Source organism: Vombatus ursinus, unplaced genomic scaffold (genome assembly GCF_900497805.2).
Source record: "Vombatus ursinus unplaced genomic scaffold, bare-nosed wombat genome assembly UNPS02014774.1, whole genome shotgun sequence".
Taxonomy (NCBI): Eukaryota; Metazoa; Chordata; class Mammalia; order Diprotodontia; family Vombatidae; genus Vombatus; species Vombatus ursinus.
In genome coordinates this window covers 12344316-12364410 of record NW_020954552.1, presented here as the reverse complement: position 1 = coordinate 12364410, position 20095 = coordinate 12344316, and positions in this window count along the sequence as shown.

Below are 20095 nucleotides of genomic sequence, written 5' to 3'. Positions count from 1 at the left end.
TCTAATGTTATAAACGGTTACTAGTCCACCTGTTCATAGTCTACAAAAAAGAAAAAGAAAAAGAAAAAGAAAAATAAGAATAAGAAAATAGAACTCCTAAAAGCTTGATTTCTTCAGTTTCCTTTCACAAAGCCTTGCTTTTTATGGATTCTTGTTTTTAAGAAAGAATCTTTAGTAAACAAGATCTCTAGTATTTAGTGCTGATAGGGGCTTTTAATGTCCTTGAAGACAATCAGCCTGTCAACAAGCTTTTATTAAATGTTTTCTGTGTGACTATGTCTGTTTAAATTCTGGGAACACAAAGAAAGACAAAAACACAGCCCTTACCCTCAAGGAGCTCAAATTCTAATGGGAGGATGAAACATGGAAATAACTACATTCAAGATATCTACAGTACAAAGATAATCTCAAGGAAAAGTCACTGAATGTGAAGGAATAGGGAAAGGTCAGGGAAGACAACCTATTGAAGGTGAGATTTTATCTAAATGTTGAAAGAATCTAAGGAAACCAGAAGGCAGGAGTGAGGAGGAAATTCATTCCATGCATAGGAAAACAGTCAGTGAAAAAAGCACAAAGGTGGAAGGTAGAGTGCTGTGTGTGAAGAATAGCAATTAGGCCAGTTTTGTTGGAGGGAAGTAAAATGTAAGAAGATTGGAAGGGTAGAAGAGGCTCTAGAATGTGAAGTGCTCTAAATGCCAAATAGGATTTTACATTTGTTCTTAGTGGTAATAGGGCCTCACTGGAGGGATGTGTGTGTGTGTGTGTGTGTGTGATAGAGAGAGAGAGAAAGAGAGACACAGATAGAGACAGAGAGAAACAAAGAGACAGACAGACAGACAGACAGACAGAGGGAGAGGGAGAGAGAGAGAGAGAGAGACAGAGAGAGAGAGGGAGAGAGTGCCTGTGTTGACCTGGTCAGGCTTTTTTTTTTTGCGGGGGGCAATGATTCCTTAATAGCATAGTGTATAATGGACTGGAGTGGGGAGGGACTTGAACCAAAGAGACCCACAAACAGATTATTGCTATAATCAGTGAATTCACAATTATTAAGTACCTACTATGTGCCAGGCACTGCATGAAGAGCTGAGAATACAAAGAAAGGCAATGATTCAGGCATAAAGTAACAAGGAACTATGTCAAAGTGAGAGCAAGTGCCATGAAAGTGACTGAAGAAAGAAACCAATAGTGTGGATATATGGGGTAAGTTTACTTGCAGATTCAAGGATGACTAAAGTTAGTGGTAACTGGGAAGAAAGGTGCATACTAGAAAGTTAGATGTGTCAATTTGTATATGGATAACCAAATAAAATGCTTGGTGCTACAAGACATTCAGAAACGCTTGGCAAATCTTACCTTTACTGATTTTCATTTCTCATATTTTTTGGTGGGGAGTCGTAGGAGGTAGAGGTTTCTGAGGTACTCTAGGGTGCTTTGCTGGCTTAATCTGCAACAAAGTAAAATGGGAACTGGAGCTCTACTCCAGAGGAAGTCAGCAAAGGTGAGGAAAAAGTTGAGGAATCAGCCCATCTTCAAATGCCTTCTTTTATAATATTTTCTATTGTTACCCCAACAGACCAGAGTGAATGGAGTCTTCACACATTTATCTTGACACACACAAGCACAGATAAATACTGCATTAACATAAGATTATGCTTCACAGCAAGGAAATTGGCTCATTGTCTGTTCAATCCAGTTCATATTGGGTACCAGTGACCTCCCGTACATAAAAGCAATGGTGAGGGTGTGAGAGTGAATGTGTGGGGCAAGGAAATATGTGTGTGCATGTATGTATGTATGTATGTATATAAATACATATATGTGTGTGTATATGTATATAATATGCATATATATTTGTCTGTGCATATGTACGCAAAGAGAGAAATATTAGTACAAGTGTCTAAACTGAAATGTCAGCTTACCTAGGCCTAGGCAGTTTGTTTTTATGTACAGGGAGATTCCCTATTAAGCTTTTCTCTAAAAGATGTTATATTCTGACACAGTAATTTCCTACTGCTTTTTCATATGTCTGACATTAGCATGCTGTTCTATTTGAAGCTGCATCATTACTGTTGCAGAACATGGGCTTATAATGGGTGATGATGCTTTGAGGAGGAAGTGGTGAAAATGAAAGTTGAAAGTCATAATACTTCTTTATCCTTGTGTTTAGTCTCTATAATAAACATGTTCTCTTTCTCTCCTTTTCTCTCTACTTGGAGATAAATATATATGGCATCAGTTTTTTGGTATCTGCATTTTTATGTTTGCTATGGAACACATAGAATAGAACTATGATTTGGCAACTAGGTGGTTCAGTGGATAGAGTGCTGGATATGGAGTCAGGAAGTTAAAATTCTGTCTCAGACACTTACAATCCGTATGTCTCTGGACAAGACACGTAACCTCTGAATTCCTACATTTCCATATCTGTAAAATGGTTATAATAATAGTGTTCACTTCCCAGGGTTGTTGTAAGGATAAACATCTTCACTTTTCCCCCTGAAATCTGATTTTTATGGGATCCTCTTTTTAAAAAAGAAGCCTGAGTAAACAGGATCTCCAGTGTTTATTCCCGACAATGTAAAGCACTTTACAAACCTTACAATGTTGTATAAATGCTAACTATAGATACCAGAATAGGGAACTCCCAACCCCTCTGCAGGTCCCTATCTTCTCTAAGAATTTCAATGCTAGAGACTTGCCTAAGCCTTAGGACCTCAGGCATTGAGTGGTTAAGTGACTTGTTCAAGGTCAGGCAGCCAGAATGTGCCAGAGGCAAAACTTGAACACAGATTGTCCTGGCTCAGGCCAGACCTCTATTCATTCCCTATATATAATTGCCTCTCTAATCCTTAACATTTTTCCAAGTTCATCTTTTCAGATGGTAACTGGAAGCATTATGTTCTAGAATCCAATTTGTCTTCTTAGATTTGTAATCAGAACCATTATGTTCTGGATTCCAATTTGGAAGATTTGACTTCCCATGAAAATTAAAGGTTAATTCTTATCATTGATATTGTTGTTTTAAATTGACTACCAAATGTGAAACACTATCTACCACATGGCAAAGATTCAGTGGTTTTAGCTTTCATGTTTTTGCATATAGTCCCTCATCTGAAGATTTATCCTTTACATAAAAGAAGATTACCGAAGTGTGAATTTAGAGGAAGACTCAAAAAAGAACATCAATTTCTACGTCCAATCACTGTGCAGGTCAGTATCAAGAAATGTTTCTGTTGCTATCTGGGATCCACCTGTGATCATTTTTTAGTACTCTTTAATCCCACAAAAGTGTATTTCTTCTGTTCTACCAAAGTGTCTGAGACAGAGTATGCAGCTGTTCAATACATGTATTTAATCAAAGTGAGAAGCTATAATCCTAAGGTGTTCTAGAGTTGATTTTTTTAAAAATTTGAGTTCAATAAACAATGTATAAATTCTCACCAATATTGTAAGCTGTGCTTTTTTTTTGGTTATTGGTAAGGGAACTTCTTTTCCCTTATCTTTAAAAGTTGCAGTTACCACTTTGATGAATAAATGAGATTTTTAATATTTGCATGAAGCAAAGATCAAATCATCTTAAGTTTTTGAAGAACTGACCATCCATTTTGTTAGTATCTGACTTACTTTTTTTACATGGAAGGGATATGCATGTATGTATGTATCTATATATATGTATATGTATATGTGTGTGTGTATATATATATATATATATATATATAGCTTAAGGGCAGTTTTCAAAAGTTGTGTAATCCCAATTAGTATATACATATATGATTCTCAACATTAAGAGAAGTTTTATAAGTCTCTCCAAAGTGAATCAAATCCCAAAACTTAAGAGTACTAAAAACAGGATTAAGTAGCATGAATGCTTTTTTTTATCCCAATTACTCTTGATTTTTGTTGTAATTTAGCTATTTCCACAGTTTTCAGGTTATAGTGGATCAGTATGTACAGAGTACATACTGTACAGAATATTAATACTGAGAACTTACAGTCTCACAAGGATAATCAAAAACTATATTAATGTCTCAGTCTACAAAAATATTCTTGGCCTCTTCCCCATGTCCCCATTTTTGTCATCCTGTCTTCTATCATATTTGTACATGTTTCATGATCAACAAAATCAATTTGAATTTCCTAGGTCCTCCTATGCTACTTTCTGGGTCAAAACATAGGATGCCATCTTAGAAGCTAGGTAAATAGATGACACTGATATATACTTTGCAGAACACTTTCCACAGATAATATCAGCTGATCTTTATAGCAATCCTGCACAATAGATACTATTATTGTTTCCATTTTACAGATAAGAAAATTGTGGGTAAATTAAGCTGAATGACTTGCTCATAATCACAAAGAAATTAAGTGACTGAAGCAGGATTTGACCTCAGGGTTTTCTGACTCTAATAGCTTAACTAGAATTCAAGGGTGCACAGGTTTACATTTAATTTTCTCGGGGGAGGGGGTGGATGGGTGGTGCAGCTAGTTGGCACAGTGGCTCTGGAGTCAGGAGGACCTGAGCTCAAATCTGGCCTCAGACACGTAACACTTACTAGCAGTGTGATTCTGGGCAAGTCACTTAACCCCAACTGCCTTGCAAAAAAAGAAACAAAAAAGAATTTTCTTTGGAAAAAATGCACATCATCTTTTAAATACAATATGCGTTATTAACATGCTATCCATCACTATGCTAAGTCTAGTTGCTCTTGTTTAGTCATGTCTGACTTTTCATGACTGTGGACCATACTGTCCATGGGGTTTTCTTGGCAAAGACACTGGAGTGATTTGTCATTTCCTTCTCCAGTGTTTAAGGCAGAGGTTAAGTTGGTATTCCCAGACAGTAAGAGTCTGAGGCCAGATCTGAACTCAGGTTTTCCTGACTCCATGATCAGTGTTCTATCTATTGAGTCATCTAGTTGTCCAATAAGTTCATATAGATCTTTCCATTTCTTTAGCCTTTTATTATTTGATTATCCTTTCCTTTATATCTGAATATTTTTCTCCTTGTGCTTGCAGGACTTGCTGTTTATGAATTTAATTTGTTAAATTTAACTACTATGTATCTTAGCGTTTGAAGCACCCTTTTTGAGGAGGCAATCTGTGAATTATTTCAAAATTTCATTTTCTATATTCAGAAGTTCCAGACAAATCTCTTCTATCATTTCCTTCTTTTGTCCTGTCATGTCTTCTGGAAAACCTGTGATCCTTAGGTTATCTTTACCCATAGTGTCTTCAAAATTAGTATATTTTGCTTGCATAGTTAACATAAATTCTTTCATTTTTTTGTGTGTGTGTTTGTTTTTAGCTTCTCTTTTTGTAGGTTGTCCTTCACTTTTATGTATTTATTTTCCCAACATATTGTTCTTTTTTGTTATTTTGGTGAGACTTGCCATCAAAGATTGTAATTGCTTTTTTTTCATTTTCCTCCTTATTTTTTGCTGTACAGGTCATAAATTCTTCTTTCATACTTTTTATTTAATTTTTGCTATTCAGGAATAGCAAGTTGTAGTTCCATGTTCTCCTGAAATTCTAAAGGGTCCTCTGTCTCATCAAATGTTGTATCATTTTCCTTTGTTTTCAAGCATTTACTCACAGATGGTTGAAGTAATTTATTAGACCTGGAGAGGATTTTTCCTTCTGTTGTTTTTTTTTTCTGTTTATTTTTCTGTTTACTTCCAAGGTCTTTCAGTACTTTTCTTTCCTGAAATCTTTGGTAATTTCAGTCTCCCCCTCCTCTTCCTTATCATTCCTATCGCCCCTTTTCTGACTTGCTCCACTCTGATTGTGGTTTCTTTAGGGACTGGATCTCAAATCATCTCAGCATCCTCTAAAGATGGGCAAGTCACAGTTCATCATCCTAGGTCTTTGTGCTATCTGACTTTTAGATAATCAGAACTGGATCCAGTTCTTCTCTTTAGGCTTCATGAAGTGCTACTTTTCCTGTACACATTACACATGTCCTTGCCTGCCTTATCTCTCTATTCCTTAGTTCTTTGCTCTGTATAATCAGCTCTGATCTTTACAGTGCTATAGGGGTGTCTGTCCCAGTTCCAAGGTCTCCTGATAGCCTAAAGTTGCATACTGTAGCATTTGTTCTGCTGGTTTTAAAGGGGTATTGGCTTAGGTCTAGCTCTACTAGCACTAAAGATTTCTCTTCTCCAGCATTGGTAGTTTAGAATTTTATAGCACTAGTAAGTACTACAGAATTGTAGCACCCAATAGGCTTTTGCTCATGAAGGGCTATAGATATGTGGCTATCTGTCAAAGCTAGTGCAAATTTCCACAGTGCCCATGGCACTAGAAAGAAGGAGGGAGGGCCAGGACAAAGAGGCAGATTTGGGTGTAAGTCTGTGTGTGATATGTTCATGATGGGTAGTCCCTCTTATTTGAGAGAATTATTCTTTCTATTTATCACATTATCATAATCATTGTTATATTCTTATTGAAGACTTCTATAACATAATTGCTCAGATGAATGTACTCTGGGTTCATGACCCTTATTTACACTGACATTGATTGTTCAGGTCCTCAGATAGTGGCTGATTCCTACACTATTTAGATTCTAGGTGGTAATATGAAAGTCAGTGAGAGAAGATGGCAGAGTGAAAGCAGAGACTTGCTTGAGCTCTGCCCCAAACCCCTCCAAATACCTGTAAAAAAATGGCTCTAAACAAATTCAAAGCAGCAGAACCCACAAAAAGACAGAGTGAAACAAATTTCCAGCCCAAGACAACCTTGATGGTTGATCAGAAAGGTATATTGCTCCGGGGGGGAGAGGAGCGCAGTGTGGCATGGGCACACAGGCCACAGTGAACCTGGAGCAGGCCTCAGAGGGCTGAATCACAGTCAGATGTGGCAGTTTCCAGACTTCTCAATCCATGAATGCCAAAGTCAACTTGGAAGGTCAGTGGAAAAAGTTTGTGACTATGGTGAGAGAGAAGCTAGGTCTCAGCCACAAGTCCCAAGTGTGGCCCTGGGGTGGCGGTTGCTTCCTGAGCTTCTGATCCACAGACTGAGAGGTAATAGAGTGACTGATCGGGGGTGGGGGGGATTGCAGGAATCTCTTTGCTAGTGCTGAGTTAGGAATCTCTTGCTTTACCTGTGTTTGAATCTGGGTTGCAATTCTGAGGGGTAGTCCTGGGGCAAGGAGGAGCAATGATGTGGTGGAGCTTGTTGTGGAGGTGGAGAGGAAACCCCTCACCCCTTATCATAACACCTTGGAAGAATTGAAAATTTTCGGGTCCCTAGAAGTATCTCTGAAAATAACTATAAAAACCCCCAAAGCTTGGGACAGTACATTCTCTACACTGGAAGCAGACTCTTACCTTAACAAAGAGTTTAAAACTCAAATAATTGGCTGAGGTCTTGAGCAAACCACACAAAAAGAGTCAGACTATATTATCTTAATTTGGTGATTAAGAAGATCAAAACATACAACCAAAAGAAGACAACAAAGTCAAAGCTCCTATATCCAAAGCCTCCAAGAAAAATATGAATAAGTTCCAGACCTTGGAAGAGCTCAAAAGGGATTTTGAAAAACAAGTAAGAGAAGTAGAGGAAAAATGGGAAGAAAAATGAGAGTGATGTTAGAAAATCATGAAAAACAAGTCAACAGCTTACTAAAGGAGATCCAAAAAAATACTGAAGAAAATAACACCTTAAAAAATAGCCTAACCCAAATGGCAAAAGAGGTCCAAAAAGCCAATGAGGAGAAGAATGCCCTAAAAAGTAGAATTGGCCAAATGGAAAAGGAAGTCCAAAAGCTTACTGAAGAAAATACTTCCTTAAAAATTAGAATGGGGGCAGCTAGGTGGCACAGTGGATAGAGCACTGGCCCCGAAGTCAGGAGGACCTGAGTTCCAACCGGCCTCGAACCAAACACTTGACACTAGCTGTGTGACCCTGGGCAAGTCACGTAAGCCCAAATGCCTAAAAAAAAAAATTAAAATGGAGCAATTGGAAGCTAGTCACTTTATGAGAAATCAAGACACTGTAAAACAAATCCAAAAGAATGAAATATTAGAAAACAATGTGAAATATCTCACTGGAAAAACAACTGACCTGGAAAAGAGATTCATGAGAGAGAAATAAAAAAAATCATTGGACTATCTGAAATCCATGATCAGAAAAAAGAGCCTAGACATCATCTTTCAAGAAATTATCAAGGAAAACTGCCCTGGTATTTTAGAACCAGAGGGCAAAATAGAAATGGAAAGAATCCACCAGTTTCCTCCTGAAAGAGAGCCCCAAAGGAAAACTCCTAGGAATATTGTAGCCAAATTCCAGAGTTCCCAGGGCAAGAAGAAAATATTACAAGCAGTCAGAAAGAAACAATTCAAGTATTGTGGAAACACAATCAGGATAACACAAGATTTAGCAGCTTCTACATTAAAGGACCACAGGGCATGGAATATAATATTCTGGAGGGCAAAGGAAATAGGATTACAACCAAGAATCACCTACCCAGCAAAACAGAGTATAATGCTTCAGGGGAAAAAATGGTCATTCAGTGAAATAGAGGACTTTCAAGCATTCTTGATGAAAAGACCAGAGGTGAATAGAAAATTTGACTTTCAAATACAAGACTCAAGTGGAACATGAAGAGATAAACAGGAAGGAGAAATCATAAGAGACTTATTAAGGTTGAAGTCTTTACATTCCTGCATGGAAAGATGATATTTGTAACTCATGAGACCTTTGTCAGTATTAGGGTAGTTGGAGGGAAAAAAATTATATGTATGTATTGATAGATAGATAGATAGATAGATAGATAGATAGATAGATAGATAGATAGATGGCACAGGGTGAATTGCAGATGAAGAGGTCAAATCTGAAAAATAAAATTAAGGGATGAGAGAGGATTACACTATGAGAAGGAGAAAGGGAGAGGTAAATTAAAAAAACAGAAAAGAAAAGGCTCTTACAGTGGAGAGGAAATGGGGGAAGTTGAGAGGGAATGAGTGAATCTAATTCTCATAGGATTTGACTTAAGGAGGAAATAACATATACACTCAATTGGGTATGGAAATCTGTCTTACCCTACAGGAAAATGGGGGGGGGGAAGGGGACAAGAGAGTAGGGGAATGATAGAAAGGAGGGAAGATTGGGAAAGGGGGTAATCAGAAGCAAATACTTCTGAGGAGGGACAGGGTCAAAAGAAAGAATAGAATAAATGGGGGGGAGCAGAATAGGATAAGGGAAATAGAGTTAGTTTTTCACAGCATGTCATGGAAGTGTTTTGCATAACTGCACATGTATAACTTATATTGAGTTGCTTGCCTTTTCAATGAGGGTGGGTGGGGAGGGAGGAAAGGAGAAAATTTGGAACCCAAAGTTTTAAAAACACATATTTAAAAAAAATATTTTCACATGCAACTGGGAAATAAGAAATATAGGAAATGGGGTACAGAAATCTATCCAGCCCTACAGGAAAATAGAAGGGGAAGAGGATAAGAGAAGGGGGGGAGATAGAAGGGAAGGCAGACTAGGGGAAGGGGTATTCAGAATGCATTCCATCTTGGGGTGGGGGAGGGGTAAGGGGGTGAAAATTTGGAACTCAAAATCTTGTGGAAGTGAATGTTGAAAACTAAAATAAATAAATTTATTAATAAAAATAAAAAAGGAAAAAGGAAAAAATAAGAAAAAACAAATGCAAAATGGATAATTCTGATTACATTAAATTAAAAAGTTTTTACACAAAACAAAGTCAATGAAACCAAGATTGGAAGGAAAAGAGAAAGCTGGGAAACAATTTTTACAGCCAGTGTTTCTGATAGCAGCCTTGTTTCTAAAATATATAAAGAACTGAGTCAAATCTGTAAGAATACAAGTCATTCCACAATTGATAAATGGTCAAAGGATATGAATAGCAGTTTTCATATGAGGAAATTAAGGCTATCTATACAACATATGAAAAAATGCTCTAAATCACTACTGATCTGAGAAGGCAAATTAAAACAACTCTGAAGTATCATCTCACACCTATCAGTTGGCTAATATGACAGAAAAGGAAAATGATAAGTGTTGGAGAAGATGTGGGAAAATAAGAATACTAATACATTGTTGGTGGAGTTACAAACTAATCCAACTATTTGGAGAACAATTTGGTACTATAAATTGGGTTATAAAACTGTGCATAGCCTTTGATCCAGCAATAGCACTAGTAGGTCTGTATCCCAAAGAGATCATAAAAGAAAAGGGAAAAGGACCTATACAAACAAAAATATTTATAGCAGTTCTTATTGTGGCAGCAAAGAATGAGAAATTAAAGGTATGCCCATCAACTGAGGAGTTGCTGAACAAGTTGTGGTATATGAATGTAATGGGATAGAGCACATGGATTTGAGAAAAGCCTAGAAAGACTTACATGAACTGATGCTGAGTGAAGTGAGCAGAACCTGAAAAACATTGTACACAGCAACAGCAACGTTGTGTGATGATTAACTATGGTAGACTTAGATCTTCTTAGCAATACAATGATCCAAGATAATTTCAAAAGACTCATGTTGGAAAATGCTATACACATCCAGAGAAAGAACTATGGAGTCTGAATGCAAATCAAAGCATATTATTTTCACTTTTTTGTTATCTTTTTCTCTCTTGTGGTTTTTCCTTTTTGTTATGATTCTTCTTTCACAACATGACAAAAGTGGAAATATGTTTAACATGATTGTATATGTATAACCTGAAAAAAAAAGAAAAACATTCAGTGAGAGTTTACAGTACTATTTTCCATAAACCTCCATCAAGAAGACACATCATTTATTATTAGCCATTCTTAATTAACTTTTAGAAAGAGCACTTATTAAACATATATAGCAAAAATGGTTGTTATAGAAACATGCCTTCAAATAAGAGTCATACACATCCCTTGCATAGTTCCTGGTATGACTGGATCCAAATTTGGAGAGTACATGTGGTCAGAGTGTAAATTCACAGCTCTTTGTTATCAGAAGTTATTTTATCCCTTTCTTGATGTCCTGATGAAATTCTCTATAGAAGTAGTTCTCTGCTGGACTCTAAAGGTTGATTTTCTTATAGAGCCCCGAAACTACCTTTCCAAAGTATGACTAGATTGCAACAAATATAAAAGATGCTGAAGAGATTCTGGGGATTACTTTTGGCTTATTTCACTGTAGACCTGCTTCTACTCTCCATCGTCACATTTTCCTTCTGATTTCATATTCCCAGGTCCATAAAACTTTCCCCTAGCTTCCTATGTTTCCCTAGAAACCTACTTTCTGAAGCCTTTCTGACCTTCCCTCTATTAAATTTGACTGACTTCATGTCTCATTTTCTCAAGTCTTCTTGTTTGTCTGGATTGATAATCTTCACTACATTAATTCAAGTGAAAGTGTTAATGGGAAATAATGACAATATTATTACCCTTTCTTTGCCTTTTAAGAAAGTCCTTAAAGACTTTGCCCTAAATAATTTCAGAATGTGGGAATTTTAGACTATCCCTGGAAAAATGGCACAGTGGAAAGAGCACAGTATATTTAGTTTAGAAGAAATGAATTTGAAGCAAATTGACCTTTCTTTAAAACAACAACAAAAACTACCATTCAAGAAGCTATGGAGATGTTAGTTACTCTTCCCACAGGGAGATGAGTGTGTACATTTTCTCTTCTCCAAGTTAAATGTTGCCACTTCTTTTCCCTGTTTTTCACATGAGGTAACTTAAATTTCCCTCACTAACCTAAGCATTTTTCTTTGTATTCACTCCAGTTTGCAAATGAGAACATCATTTAAGTTTGGCCTGATCCCTACAGACTCTAGAGTGATTATTTCCTTAGATACAGATATTACTATCAAATTACCTCTATATGTAATCAATAGGCACTGTTTGCTCATGTTGAGTCTGTGAGTACCTAAATTTTTGTTTTTTTTCACCTGGATGTCAATTCAGGTCTCCTCAGTATCATACTTAGGAAAATGATGGACTGGATATGGACAGGGAAGGAGGAGAGAAGAGAGTAGGGCATCAGTCCTGGAACCTTGAGCTATTGATATGACCTCCTTGTGACAAACTTTGAATAAGCATGACAGGAGTAACACATATACCCAGACAGATGGTAGCTATAGACAATAAATGTTGCATCCACTATGACATTGTCCTCAATCTTTTTTTTTGGATCCTAGGATTTGATTAAAATCTAGCAGTAAGAGAGGATGGAAACTTTAAACATAGAATGGTACTTCAGAAAGCTTGACCCACACATTGACATCAGGACTCAGATAATATGTAATGTCTAGTCTCTATTCTCTATAAGAGAATTAATGAAGAAATACACTTGTCTCCCCTCCGTAGACAGGTGGTAGGCCACAGGTATGAGTTGGTGCATATAGACATAGTATTGGTTTGTTTTAGTTAACTTTTCTTAATCTGTGATTGGTTGGATGGTTAGGCAGGTGGGGGTCTATTTATAAGGGGTTAGTGCAAAAAAATTCCAAAAAGCACCAATAAAAAATCAAAAGTAAATTTCATAGTAAAAAGATGAAAGAGATAGAATGCTTTTTTTTTTTTGATATTGTAGCATAGCCAAGGGAAGGTTTGTTTCTGGTTAGTTTTCTTAGGATTAGAAATACCTCCACATATGTGTAGGTAGAAAATAAAGAGTCAATGAAGAAGAAAAAAATAGAAAAAAAGGAAGGTGGATGGTGTAAAGTTCCTGAAATACAGGAGGGCATGTGGGTAAAGGGAAGAATTAAAGAGAAGAGACATATCTTCTGATACATGAAGGAAAGAGAAGTAAAAAAAATGTGTAGACAGATCTTTCGAAAGGGATATAACAAAAAGAAGAATTCTGAGCAGAAAAAGAATTGGTTAATAGATGAGTTTTTCATGTAAACAGACTCAAAATGTAATTGATGGAGTGTTGGTGAGATGAAATAGTCATAAGATAGCATTTGCCTCCACAGACTGGGTTAACCATCTGTTTTGTATTGTGATGATAGGGGAAGGTGGAGAGCTGCTGTAATGACTATCTGTAGCCTACATTTCTGTTTTTCTCACATGCATCGTAGATGAAAAATTTATTTTTATTATCTTTTTGTTCTTTCCAAGAATCTCAGATTATTTTGAGTTTTTTCTTACATTCTTATTAAAGGGTTATAATATATTTTTGGATTCATTCTTATGCTATCATATATTTAGAACTCAATAAGACAGCAGAGATCATCTAATCTAACTTCTCCCTACTTTACAGATGAGGAAATTGACAAAGAGATATGATTTGAAAATGTCCAAGACATAGTAAGTCACAGCTTAACCTCATATCCTAAGACTCCAATTCCTGTTACTTTAGCAATATACCACAATGACTTATACAGAGGGAGTATTGTGAAACTTGAAGGAGATAATGGATATAAAGTACTTTGCAAATACTAAAGTGCTATATAAATGCTAGTTATTACTATAATTATTTGCTGACAGTCATCAGGCCTCCAGTCTGGTGATGAGTTCATTCCCTGAGCCTTCTACTACACTCCTGCTGTGCTCAAATAATTTGTATAGAGCAATACAATAGTATGCTGGTACACGTGGCTCTCCAGAATTTTTTAAAATGTGTACACATATAAATTTGAATCAATCTGTATTATTAACATTTTCTTACATCTAGAAAATCAACAAAACAATAAATCAAGTCTCAATTTGTAGTGAATATGATTTCTTTAAGCCAGTAATGGATAATTCCAGCACACAACTAGTTATATGTTGCTTCTTTCATCTTTAACCCCTATAGTTCTCTTTGAAATCACAGGTTGTTGGTTTTTTTTAAATACTCCTTCCTTATTTTTCTCATAGGGATGATTTGAAATTTTGTAATCAGAACTTTATATAGATAAAAATGTAGATTATATATACATATATATGGACTTATACACACATAGGCATAGGTATATATCTATATGTATATACATATATATGTAGATATTTAGATATGGGTATAGAGATAGTGATTAGACAGACATAAATAATTTCACATACTTGATTAGTTCCATTATCTTTCTAAGTTTCTTGTCATTGGATATTAATTATTTTTTCTCTAAACCTTTTGAAATATGCTTTATTCAAGTTTAAAGTATTTGTCTATTTGTATTCTGTATCCTTTTTCTTAACCATTATAAAGGAATCTGAGTGTGAGATGACCATTTTTTTCTCTCAGTATTGCTATCACAACCATCAGTTTTTTTTTTTCTTTTTGGCTAGAACAAACAAATCATTGTTCTTTTTTCTATCTCTTGAAAAATGCAGTTATTAAACAAAGGCAAAGCTTTGATTTAGATGTTTGGAATTTGGCAATATAAGACCATTGGCATATGTCCCTTGCTTGATCTTCAATCCCTATTCTGTTAGTTTTGTGACCTGCATTAGGAGTGCATTATTGCAAGGTTTCATCATGCTAAGTGGTCAGTAACCTACTCTTAGAAGAATCATTTCTGTGTCTGTTCTCTCTTTTTTTTTTTTTATCCTAAAGCATTCTACTATGCTTCATTCCAATATCTGTGAATTTCCATACTGGTGTTTGTATTCAAAGTTTAATCTCATTCTTTTTATAATTCACATCATGTATGTAAACTTTTTGAGAAACACTGGTAATTTAAATTTATTTCTTGTTTCATATTTGTTCATTTGTCATCTTCAGTAATAGCATTTATGAATGACAATACATAGTGTTTCAAGCAATCCATCATAAAGGTCAATTTTGACACTGAATATTAGTATTAGTATTAGTAGTTGAACATTCCAACACTTTAACTATCTGTATAAGACAGACAAATTGGATTGGGATGGGAAATTCAGGTTGGTTTGATTCAAAGGGTCCTTATATTACTAAATTAGATGGCAAGACAGATACTTTCAAACTCCCTTCTCATAGCCCTCCACTGTGAATGAAGATTCACTCTATTCTACTTTGCCCTCTGCCATTACATAGATCGAAACTACTTCAATAGCAATATATCAGAAGTAAATCAGTTTTTCAAAGCATATATTAAGTCGATTATTAAAATAAAAATTAATTATGTTTACTTCTTAAAAGTTGAAAACAACAAATTTGGATTTTTGTAGGATATGAAATATGTGGTAAATATATTAAAGATACTTTATCCTCACCATTTTGATTGAAATTTTTATGTGTTCTAGTCATCTGACATTTCATACTTCAAAAGACTAGGACTGGATTAGATTAGCTGTGCACTTTTTAAAATATATTTTCTGTTAAAGTCTTTGTCTCTACATTACAAACATACTCAATATATTGATTTATAATATTAATGAGGTTATTTCTAAAACACAGTAGGAAGGAGAAAACAATGTCTGTTTTTCTCTTCAATATACTAGACAGGGGAGATAGTAATTCTTTGAGAAAAAATGATTATTTATTTATTATAGTGAGAACTAATTTTATATATAGGACCTAAAGATCTTCTTTTTGCTTGTTCAAAGCCCAGTTTCTCAAGGACATTTCTGAACTTGCCCAAAAATTCACCTCATTCCAACCATCTTAACTAGGTAGAAAATTCTTACTATAGACCCTCCATTATTCAACTTGGGTAGGACTGGGTGGAGAATAGATTCTTTTTGTATAGGTTGCTGGTGGTGGAATGATCTGGGAGTGCTGATTAAAGTCATACATCCCAGCCCTCATTAGAAAAAGCCTACCTCTCATTATGATAGTCATTCTCGCATTAATTGTTAGCCAATTAGAGTTGATTTTCACCCTCAGGGAGATCCTCTTTTCCAAAAGTATTTAAAATTCAGAGACCTCCAGATAGGGCCTTTGGTTGCTGAGAGAAACCACTGATCATCAATTTATTGGTTATTTACTATCCTAATTAATAAATTGATTATTAGGCACCTAGAAACTCTATCTCTTGGACTTTTCATTTCATCTTTGTGTAAATGATATTGGAAAACATTATATATTTTTCACTGATTGAACCCTAAGGAAACTGTAGGTGACTTATCCAAGTTAAGTTTTGTGTGGGCATCTTCTTTCTCATGCTAAACCTAGTATACATGAAAGCACGTGATGAAATAATTCATTCAAAAATAAAAGTCTGGAAATGGGCACAAATGATGTTTCTACAAATTAAAACATTTGCAAAATTTCTTAAGTAAATGGGAAAAGGTCATTTAGCGAATTGGGCTTCCCAGATATTGACAGCTGCCCCATAAATACTAATTGTTATTTAAATACCCTCCAATGCCTCTCTGGATCGATATTAACTTGCTTAACCTGCTTCCCAGTTAGGTTTGTTTCTTTCTTTTTTCTTTTTTTTCTGCTTTTTTTTTTTTACAAGACTTAAAAACTACCTCATGAGCTGCTGGAGAACTCTCCCAAATGATGATTTGTCTGGACTGACATTGTTAAATGTAGTTAAGTTGATGACAAGTAGTGTTGGTAAGAGGAGCTCTGAAAATGCTATGAAGTTATAGCCATCGCTTTGTTTTCAGTAACTGAATTAATCCTTTGAAATAATACAAATAGGATAAGAAAATGGTCAAAGACGACAAAAGATGGAAATAGCACTGGTGTGGTGCCATGAAAAGACAAGCATACTAACATATTGGAGGTGGAAATGTCTAATGACTCTGGAAAACAATTTGGAATTATAAAAAGAAAGTAAACGGTCAATATTCTCTGATCCACATATATATTATATATAAATAGAAAAATACAAACATACACACACAGACACACACAGACACACACACATATATGTATATATGTGTGTACATATATGTATATGCATATGTAGATATATGTGTATATATGTATGTACATATGCATATGCATAGGTGTGTGTGTGTGTGTGTGTGTATACACACACACGTATACATACACACTCTTTTTGTGGTTTCATCACTATGATGTTTACTCTCTGGTCATTATCCTTATGTCCTTATGTCCCTGCCACCAGTAATTTGGACTATAAACTTTGATCTCTTGACTCTGGTAGGTGACTTTACATGCATTTATAATGTTTCTAGAGATGAAACATAAGCAAATGTAGACTAGAAAAAAATTCTGTAGCTAATTTTTTCTGTAATTGAGTTTTCTGAGGGGGGATATATTCTATGTATTCAAGGCTAATTCTGACTAATAGAAAAATCATAGGATTATATTTCCTGTGGACAAAGTCTAAATATTAATATGCTTCTAGGGAACTGAACTCAGTATCCTAGATTATAAAACATAGTTAAATCAGAGATTCATTCATAAAAAGAAAAAAAATCTCTCATTCAGAATAAGAAAATATCAAAATATGGAAGGCTTTGAAATATCATAAATTAAATAAAATATAAATTGTGATAAAATGAGTAGTTCTTAAAATAATTTATTCCCAGAAATGGAACACTAAGCAGAGGTGAATGAATATTCTCTGATTGATTCTTTAATTCTATAATTTGGTAATGCATTTCATTTATCTTACCCCTTAATTTTATAGGTACTTGCTTTATGGCCTTTCCCTCCACTTTTATTTCCCTTGTACTTATTGGCTTGTTTCCAATATTCCTATTCCCTTAAAAATGCTGAAAATTGATTTTATACTGTTTTGCATAAAAGATCTCATGCTCAATATTGTTAATGAAGTGTAGCCATTTTGTTGTAGGTAGATATATATCCTAAGGATTATATTAAGTTCAACCTTGACTATATTGGGCTGGATAGTGATAGAGTCAAAAGAGGGAACTTGGAAATGATACACGATATCAGGGAACTCTAAAATGAAAATTATATCATAGTAAAATTTTGCTTATTGAGCCTTTCCCCATGTTGATATCAAAAGACTTATTATTGGAGGTAACTAAAAGGATAATGGAAAGACTAATTTGGAGCACAAGTAAGTTATATTGTAATGTTGACTTTATGAGCGACACAATTGACATTTACAAGGACACATGGAAGAAAAGGGAGTAATAATATGGAATGCCAGATTTACACTCAATCATTTTCCTGGTGTCCATAAGCAAACTAGAAGATTGCTAAGAATGCATTAGTTAGGCCCTCCCTAGAGAATCAACAGACTGGAAAACAATTGAAGAAATGAGAAGGCATAGATTGATTGTAAACTTTATTAGGAAAAGAAGTTCATAAGCTAATCAGTTCATGGTTTCAGTGAATGATAATGATGATGATGATGATGATGATGCTAAACACTGTCACAAATGTACTTTCAGGTTTACAAAACTCTAGACACATCTTATTTGAATATCACAATAACAGTCCTGAGAAGTAGGTACATCAGGAATCTTTAGTCCTATTTTATAGATAAAGAAGTGCATCATCAGAGTGGTATTCCATTGCACGTATGTGCTATTACTTGTTTAACCATTCTCTAACTAATGAACATGAATAGTACTTTGTTTTCAGTTCTCTGCTACTACAAAAATTGTTTTAAAGATAGATAAACAGATAGATAGATGCAGTTATTAAACACTTTATTCTAAGAAATGAGCTAATAACTGGGGAAATAACTACAAGAAATTTAGACAAGAAAAATCTTACATGCTATTGAGAGGAAATAACATACAAAGCTGAGCTCTAAAATGAGGGCAAGGAAAAAGAACATGTGTGGTAACATGTGAGGAAAAGTCTGAAAAGTGGCATGGAGAACTCTGTATTGGCAAAAAAAAAAAGGTAAATACTCACCTACCAGAGCCAGGAAATCAAAGTTAATGGCCCAACTTACTGGTTGCAGGGACATAAAGATAAAGGACAACATGTTAAGGTAACAGCAAAGAAAGTGTACATATTTGTTTAGAAGATATCTTACTTTTCATAATTTATTGGGGTATAGGCCTATCAGTATAATCTCTTCATCAGAGCATATGGAGAGTCTAGTTACTGTCATTTTATAATTCCAAACTGATTTCCAGAATGATTACATGATTATTGCAGCAGTGCATTAGTGTACTTGTCTTTCCACAGCCCCACTAACACTATTTCTGCCTTTTGTCACCTTTGGCAATTTTCTTATCTTTCTTGCATTGATTCTGTTCATGGTGATGACTTTCAATTTTAGTGGAAAATTATAATAAAACAGAGAATAAAATAGATAATTTTGATTCCAAAATATTAATTTTTTGTATTAATAAAAACCAATGGAGATAGAATAGGAAAAAAAAAGCAAAGAGTTGACAAAATTTACATCAAGATCACTGATAAGCCTCTGATATCACACTGAATAGAGAATTAACATAAAAATAGAAACAAGGAGAATTCCCTAATACATAAGTGTCCAAAAGACACGAACAGTTCGCAAAAGGGCATGAACAATTCACAAACTATTTTCTCAGATGTACTTTGGGTAGTACTAATGTTGATACCCACACACACATGCACACACACACACACACACACACACACCCTAAGTATTCTCTGCTCACTCAGATTCTTAAGAACTGATCCTTAGCACTAACAAAAATGCTCTGTCAGTTACTTGGTTCTACTTTTTATCTAGTACCATTGATATTCCTACCTTTATTACCTATTGCAGGTCAAGATACTGTCCGAAACTGAGAAGGCTTTCAGCTAATCCCCATACTTTTAAACACTAGTTAGGACAACTGTGAATGGAGATGTTTTGGAACAGACCTGAGGTCAGTTTGACTTAACTTTTCCATCAGGTGGATTGGTCTGGAATTCAGCTTCGGACCCTTTAGTGGAAAAGGATTTAGATTTAGTTAGATCTATGACTCTGATAAAGAACTCTTGAGAACCTAAAAAATGCCTTTGTTTATTGCTTTTTTTTTTAAATCTTCCCATTGACTTTTGCTTGCTTTTATATTCCTCTGGACTGCTTTTAGCAGTCTTCAGAACCACTTTTACCTGGAGACATATGAATATGCATTAGATTAAATGGATTATTTACATAAATTGTCAGGCTCTGAGTGATACATTGTCCCAGATGCAGAACTATGATGGGGACATTATCTTTAGTGCCATCTCTACTTCTGTAAATGTTCAAGTTGTGATCTAGTTTAATTAGATTTCTAACCAAGATAATAGTGGTTTGAAATTATAATCAGCATCATTCACTAAAATCTCAACATTCACTAAAGCTAAAAATATAACAAACCTAT